The 5,925-nt window shown below is 42.9% G+C and overlaps 1 long non-coding RNA gene across 1 annotated transcript; it reads left to right on the top strand.

Moving 5' to 3' along the window:
• The first annotated feature begins 1,308 nt into the window (after nt 1-1,308).
• LOC123576128 lies at nt 1,309-1,861 on the top strand. Its single transcript, XR_006701180.1, has 2 exons — nt 1,309-1,538; nt 1,778-1,861. It is a non-coding gene; the product is annotated as an uncharacterized LOC123576128 (long non-coding RNA).
• Nucleotides 1,862-5,925: the final 4,064 nt, after the last annotated feature.

The raw sequence follows: 5,925 nt of genomic DNA, 5'->3' as shown, positions 1-5,925 counted from the left end.
AATCCTTGGATATTCTATTCTGCTTTTTTCAGTTTTTGTTCTCTTTGCTTTGCAGTTCTGGAGATTTCTGTTGGTATATTTTCAAGCTCAGAGATTCTTCTTCGTCTGTCTGTGCAGTCTACCAATAAACCCATCAATGGCATTTTTTTTTTTCATTTCTATTATAGTGTTTTTGATTGCAAGTGTTTCTTTTTGGTTCTTTCCTAGGATTTCCATCTCTCTGCTTACCTTGCCCATCTCTTCTTGCAATTTTATCCCTTAGAGCCCTTAGCATATTACTGATAGTTGTTTTAAATTTCCTGGGCTGATGGGATTCCAACATTCCTGCCATGACTGGTTCTGATATGTGTCCTGTCTCTGTAGATTGTGTTCCTTCAGGGTGCCTTGTAAATCTCGGATGGCTGGACATGCTATACCAGTTAAAAGGAACTGGTGTAAATGGGCCTTTAGAAATGTGGTGAGGTGGGGGAGAGGAACTATTCTATAGTCCTATGATTGGGTCTCAGTCTTTTCATGGGCCTATCTGCACTGTGAACTTCACAAGGGTTTCTCGGTTCTTCTCCCCTGTTAGGTGAGGCAGAAAGGTTAGAATGGGCTGAAATAGTGTAATTCCCTTCTCCCATGACAGTTAGGCTATGGCTAACCAGGTTTTCCTGAGGGCAGGCCTTGTTAAGAAGAATGGGGTGCTCTATTTTTAAATGGTTTGTTTTCCCATTGCCCTGAAGAAAGTGTGAGGAGCTTCTTTTCCAAATTTCTGTGAGAATTTGGACACGTTTGTAAGGTGAATCTCACAAAATTATTCCCTTTCCCCATGACTGGGTCCCTCTGGAATTTTAAATTCTGAGTTGTCCACACTAAAGCCTCTAGTAATTTGTCAATTACAGTTTAGGTTTTCCTACCCTGCCACAGGTTCCCATGGTGTTTTCTGCTTACGTGTCTCTAATCAGGTAAGCTGTGACTCTCTCCAGTCTTGGGGGCAACAGTTTGCCCTGTGTCCTCCCTTCTCTTATGGATCTTTGAGTCTGTTCAGCTTTTTACTTATTGTTAAGACAAAAATGCTAACTTCCAAGCTCCTTATATGCAGAACAGAAAAGTGGAAGTCTATAAGTTAGTATCTTTTATTCTAGACAATGTTTGGGTTGAGAATAACATACAACTGGGGGCACCTGGGTGGCTCAGTTGGCTCAGTGTCCAGCTTCAGCTCAGGTCATGATCTCGTGGTCCGTGAGTTCAAGCCCCACATCGGGATCTGTGCTGACAGCTCAGAACCTGGAGCCTGCTTCAGATTCTGTGTCGCCCTCTCTCTGCCCTTCCCTTACTTGCTCTCTGTCTCTCTCTCAAAAATAAATAAACATTAAAACATTTTTTAAAAGAGAATAACACACAACTGTTATATGTTCTGATAATTTGGAAATAATGCAATTAGAAATGGGAGGCCTGAGGGAGAGGGAGAGATGGAAGCAGAATCTGCATATTGTTGTGCAGGCAATGATAAGAATGCAGGTGTACCACTGAAAAGAAAAACTGGATTGTTAAAGGTTAAATAAGCAGGGCGCCTGGGTGGCGCAGTCGGTTAAGCGTCCGACTTCAGCCAGGTCACGATCTCACGGTCTGTGAGCTCGAGCCCCGCGTCAGGCTCTGGGCTGATGGCTCAGAGCCTGGAGCCTGTTTCCGATTCTGTGTCTCCCTCTCTCTCTGCCCCTCCCCCGTTCATGCTCTGTCTCTCTCTGTTCCAAAAATAAATAAACGTTGAAAAAAAAATTAAAAAAAAAAAAAGGTTAAATAAGAAAACTGGGGATAAGGGCATTAAGAAACATAGGTACAAAGGTAACTACTAGAAAAAATACAAACCTTCCTAAATTAAAAATAAAAAAAAAAATAGTGCATTGCACAGAGAAACATAGCAAACATAATATACATTATAATGATCAAATAATATGACAGAGTTGAGACCAAATATATCAGACAAATAAGTATAAATGGCTTAGCTTGCCTGTTAAAAGAAAAATATTTTCCAAGTCAACTCATATAATCTAACTTAGGCTTTTGAATGGCCACACAGTATGCCGTGGTTTGGCAATGCAATCAAACCCCTATATTCACTTTGTTTCTAGCTTGTTTTATTTTATTTCACTACAAACACTGCTACATTCTTGTGCATAAGTCCTTCTATCCTAAATTTTTTATTTCTGTGGAAAATATTTCCATAAATGGACATTGAGGCTGTTTTCAGCATGGCAATTGCAAACAATGCCACAGTGAATATTCTCATGACACATACTGTCATATTGCTGGAGGTACAGGTTCTTCCAAGCGGGTAAATTCCCAGAAATGGAGTTGCTGTATCAAAAGGTAAACAATTATTTCATTGTGTTAAATACTATTAAGTTTCCTCTGAAATGCTTTTATTGGTTTGCATTTTTACGCACAACCTATGATGAGCTGTTTCCTTATAACTTTGCATTGGAATATTATGCGATGCAATGTTTCCCAATCTGAAAAGTGAGAAGTGGTATTTCATTGCGATTTTAATGTGCATTTTTCTGAGTAAGGCTGGATATCTTTTCCTATGTTTAGGGGCTATCTTTAGAACTTTTGTGTGTATGATCTGTTCATCTTTTGCATATTTTTCTGCCATATGTGTGCTCTGGGCATCACAGCAGTCTCTGAAAATAAGGAACTGGATCATGTTAGAAGATCAAGGTTTCCATGAAATAGAGAAAGCTGCCATTCATGGGAATCAAAATCATTTTTGGTGTGGAGACAAGGCAACCTTCTAGGGGTCTTCATAAAGCCATTGAGATATATATTCCTTCCAGTTGGCTTTGCTTTCAAGAATCTTTTAGTGGGATGCCTGGGTGGCTCAGTTGGTTAAGCGTCCGACTTCAGCTCAGGTCATGATATGGTCTGTGAGTTCGAGCCCCATGTCGGGCTCTGGGCTGATGGCTCAGAGCCTGGAGCCTGCTTCCGATTCTGTGTCTCCCTCTCTCTCTGTCCCTCCCTCACTCATGCGCTATCTCTCAAAAAAATAAACATTAAAAAAAAGTAAAAAGACATCTTTTAGTAGTTTTGGTCCAGTTTTGACTTGGTGATAACCACCTTGCTACATGAATGCTGACATGCACAGTGGTGTCATTAGCCTTCCGCTGTGCCTGTTCATTGTGGATCACCGGTTTCCTCTCACCTGGACCGCCTTGCCTATTGGCTGACCTTTGTGGTGTCCTCACACAAAGTGAACTCGACATCCTTTTGGATGGGTATGGATTGGATGTTGTACTTCTAAGCAACTTGGAAAGAGGGGAAGGCAATCTTCCTTTGCACGTGGGAAGGTGCACTGAAACACCTTGTAGGGTTCTTGCTCTAGTCAGAAGCTACAGAGGGATTAAACTTCACTTTGACTGCTATTGTTTCAGTAATGATCACAAGAGATTAAAACAGGCTGATGGGGCACCTGGGTGGCTCAGTCGGTTGAGCGTCCGACTTCGGCTCAGGTCATGATCTCGTGGTTCGTGAGTTCAAGCCCCGCGTCGGCTCTGTGCTGACAGCTCAGAGCCTGGAGCCTGCTTCATATTCTGGGTCTCTCACCTTCTCTGCCCCTCTCCCGTTCATGCTGTCTCTCTCTCTGTCTCTCAAAAATAAAAATAAACATTAAAAATACAGGCTGACATAGATGCTTTTACTTATCTTTGCTACTGTGTTCTATGAGCCTCACTTGCTCAAAATATCTGTCAGAGAAAGAGGGCAAGTGAGGGACTGAGCCTGAGGAGGCTGCGTGGGCTCTGATGGTCAACAAACTAGCAGCCAAGGGGAGGGAAACTGTCTAATGCATCTGTTAAGGGGGGTGCTGGTACCTGAAGGTTACCTCCATTTCTGGCCCCCATTAAAGGGCAAAGGGTCTTAACTGACCACAGATTCCATTAGAAGACACATGTCCTGTGGTCAGAACATAACCTGTCTCGCGTCTGTATGACAAATTAAAAGTTTTTGAACCATCAATGCCAGAGGGTAGTTAAAACCCTTGGCACAGCCAGAAGACAGATGAGAAACAGAAGATGTAGGACAAACATCCTCAGAACCAGGCCACTCCAAGCAGAGCTTCAGGCAACCCAGGCAGGCAGCTTAACCCAGCTCAGAGTCAGGCCTCTGAAACTCGGCATTTCATGAAAAAACTGTATGCTTTTTATGGCCTTGCAGTTTACAAAGTTTTTTCTTGACATCTTTTGAGACTTGTAACCCAGTGAGGAAGGCAGCTTCCTATTTTCAGATGAAACAATGAAGACTCAGAGAGGTCTACTCCAAGATCATACGGCTACTGGGGAGAGCCAGGATGTCACGATATCTGGCTCCTGGTCCTTTGCTTTTTGTCTCTGGCTTTATTCTGGCAGGATTCTCCCCAGAAACAGAACCACTCCCATAAGCCGAGAGTCTATGATTTCAAAACTGAGACAGAAAGGTTAGTATTATGGGAGCAAAGCTTTGTTCAATCAGCCAGGCTCAGGATACAGAAACCAATACATGATTTTATAGATGGATCTCTGTGAGGAAATAGGTTCTACCTACATAAATGGGTTAGAAAAAAGCTTAGGGTGAAGAGCAGCCACCATGGGGTGAAAACGCCCGAGGCTAGGTAGCAAGATAGTGTAATGGAATCACGAGTGTCTTGTTATATCACCTGTAGGAAATTACTTTCCATTTGGCACCAATGTACCTTGATCACAAACTCCACCTGCCCCCTAGACCCTTTGCTTCTTACACAACTACTGTCTGTTTTCCCCACCTTCACACGTGTAAGATCTTATTTTCTTCACATTCACCACGTGAGTAATATCTTGTGAGCTCAATAAATGCGGAGATGAAACCCCTGTTCGGGGCTCTTGTCTCCTCCCAGACCTTAGCCTCTCTCATATTCAATTCTGCGTCCACTCTCTTGCTGGAGGGAGAACTCCAGACTCCTAGTCTGTGACAGATCTCCTTTCCTCCACCACAGCTTTCCCCACAAGTTCTACCACCCCAAACAACCACCCTTCTAATGTACAGCCAGGTATTTCCTCCACTGTGCCGCCACTAAGTTTTCTTTCTCCACTTCATCTTAGCTCTCTATAGCATTGCTCTAATTCCTGCAGATGCAGGATGCTTTGAAAAATTATGTCCTAAAAGATACCTGTGTCCTAGGCCTTCTTTATACTCCCAATTCTTTCTCAGCATACAAGAACACCCACTCATGCTTATGACATTCACCTCAGATTTCTGTGCTTAGGGCAGCTACACATTTACAAGTTAGAGCCTGCCATCCTGAGAATAAGGAATTCCCTACTAATATGAGATGAAGAGATGGGCTGACCTATAGATGGACACTTTGGTACAAAAGAAAAATGTACCTTTCCTCTGGGCAGTTGTAGCTTTGCACAAGGGGATGGGTTGACAAGGGGAGTTCTGGCAGAGTTTTAGTCTCCATTTTCTCCCTTGGCCAGGCATCTTTGTGCAACACTCAAATTGCACAATTATACCAGATAGCCCTGGGTCCGGGAGCCATGAAGAACATTACCTTAAGATTCTTGTTAGTGGCTGAGGGTGCCTGGGTGGCTCTGTCAGTGTCCAACTCTTGATTTCAGCTAAGGTCATGATCTCACGGTTCATGGGTTTCAGCCTCATGTTGGGCTCTGTGCTGACAGTGTGGAGGCCTGCTTGGGATTCTCTCTCTTTCCCTCTCTCTCTGCCCCTCCTCCACCCATGCTTTCTCTCTCTCTCTCTCTTTCTCAGATAAACTCTTTAAAAAGTTTTAAAAAGATTATTAGCGGCTGACAAGAAGATGTGATCATTTCATTGTGTGTAATCACATTTGCAGAATTTAATATTTGCTTCCAATCCAGTAAGTTCCAATGAGAGTAGGGAATCTATTTTTAAAACTCACTCCATATGTTAGTG

The sequence above is a fragment of the Leopardus geoffroyi genome, chromosome C2 (assembly GCF_018350155.1).
Source record: "Leopardus geoffroyi isolate Oge1 chromosome C2, O.geoffroyi_Oge1_pat1.0, whole genome shotgun sequence".
Classification (NCBI taxonomy): domain Eukaryota; kingdom Metazoa; phylum Chordata; class Mammalia; order Carnivora; family Felidae; genus Leopardus; species Leopardus geoffroyi.
This window is presented reverse-complemented; position numbering and strand designations above follow the sequence as displayed.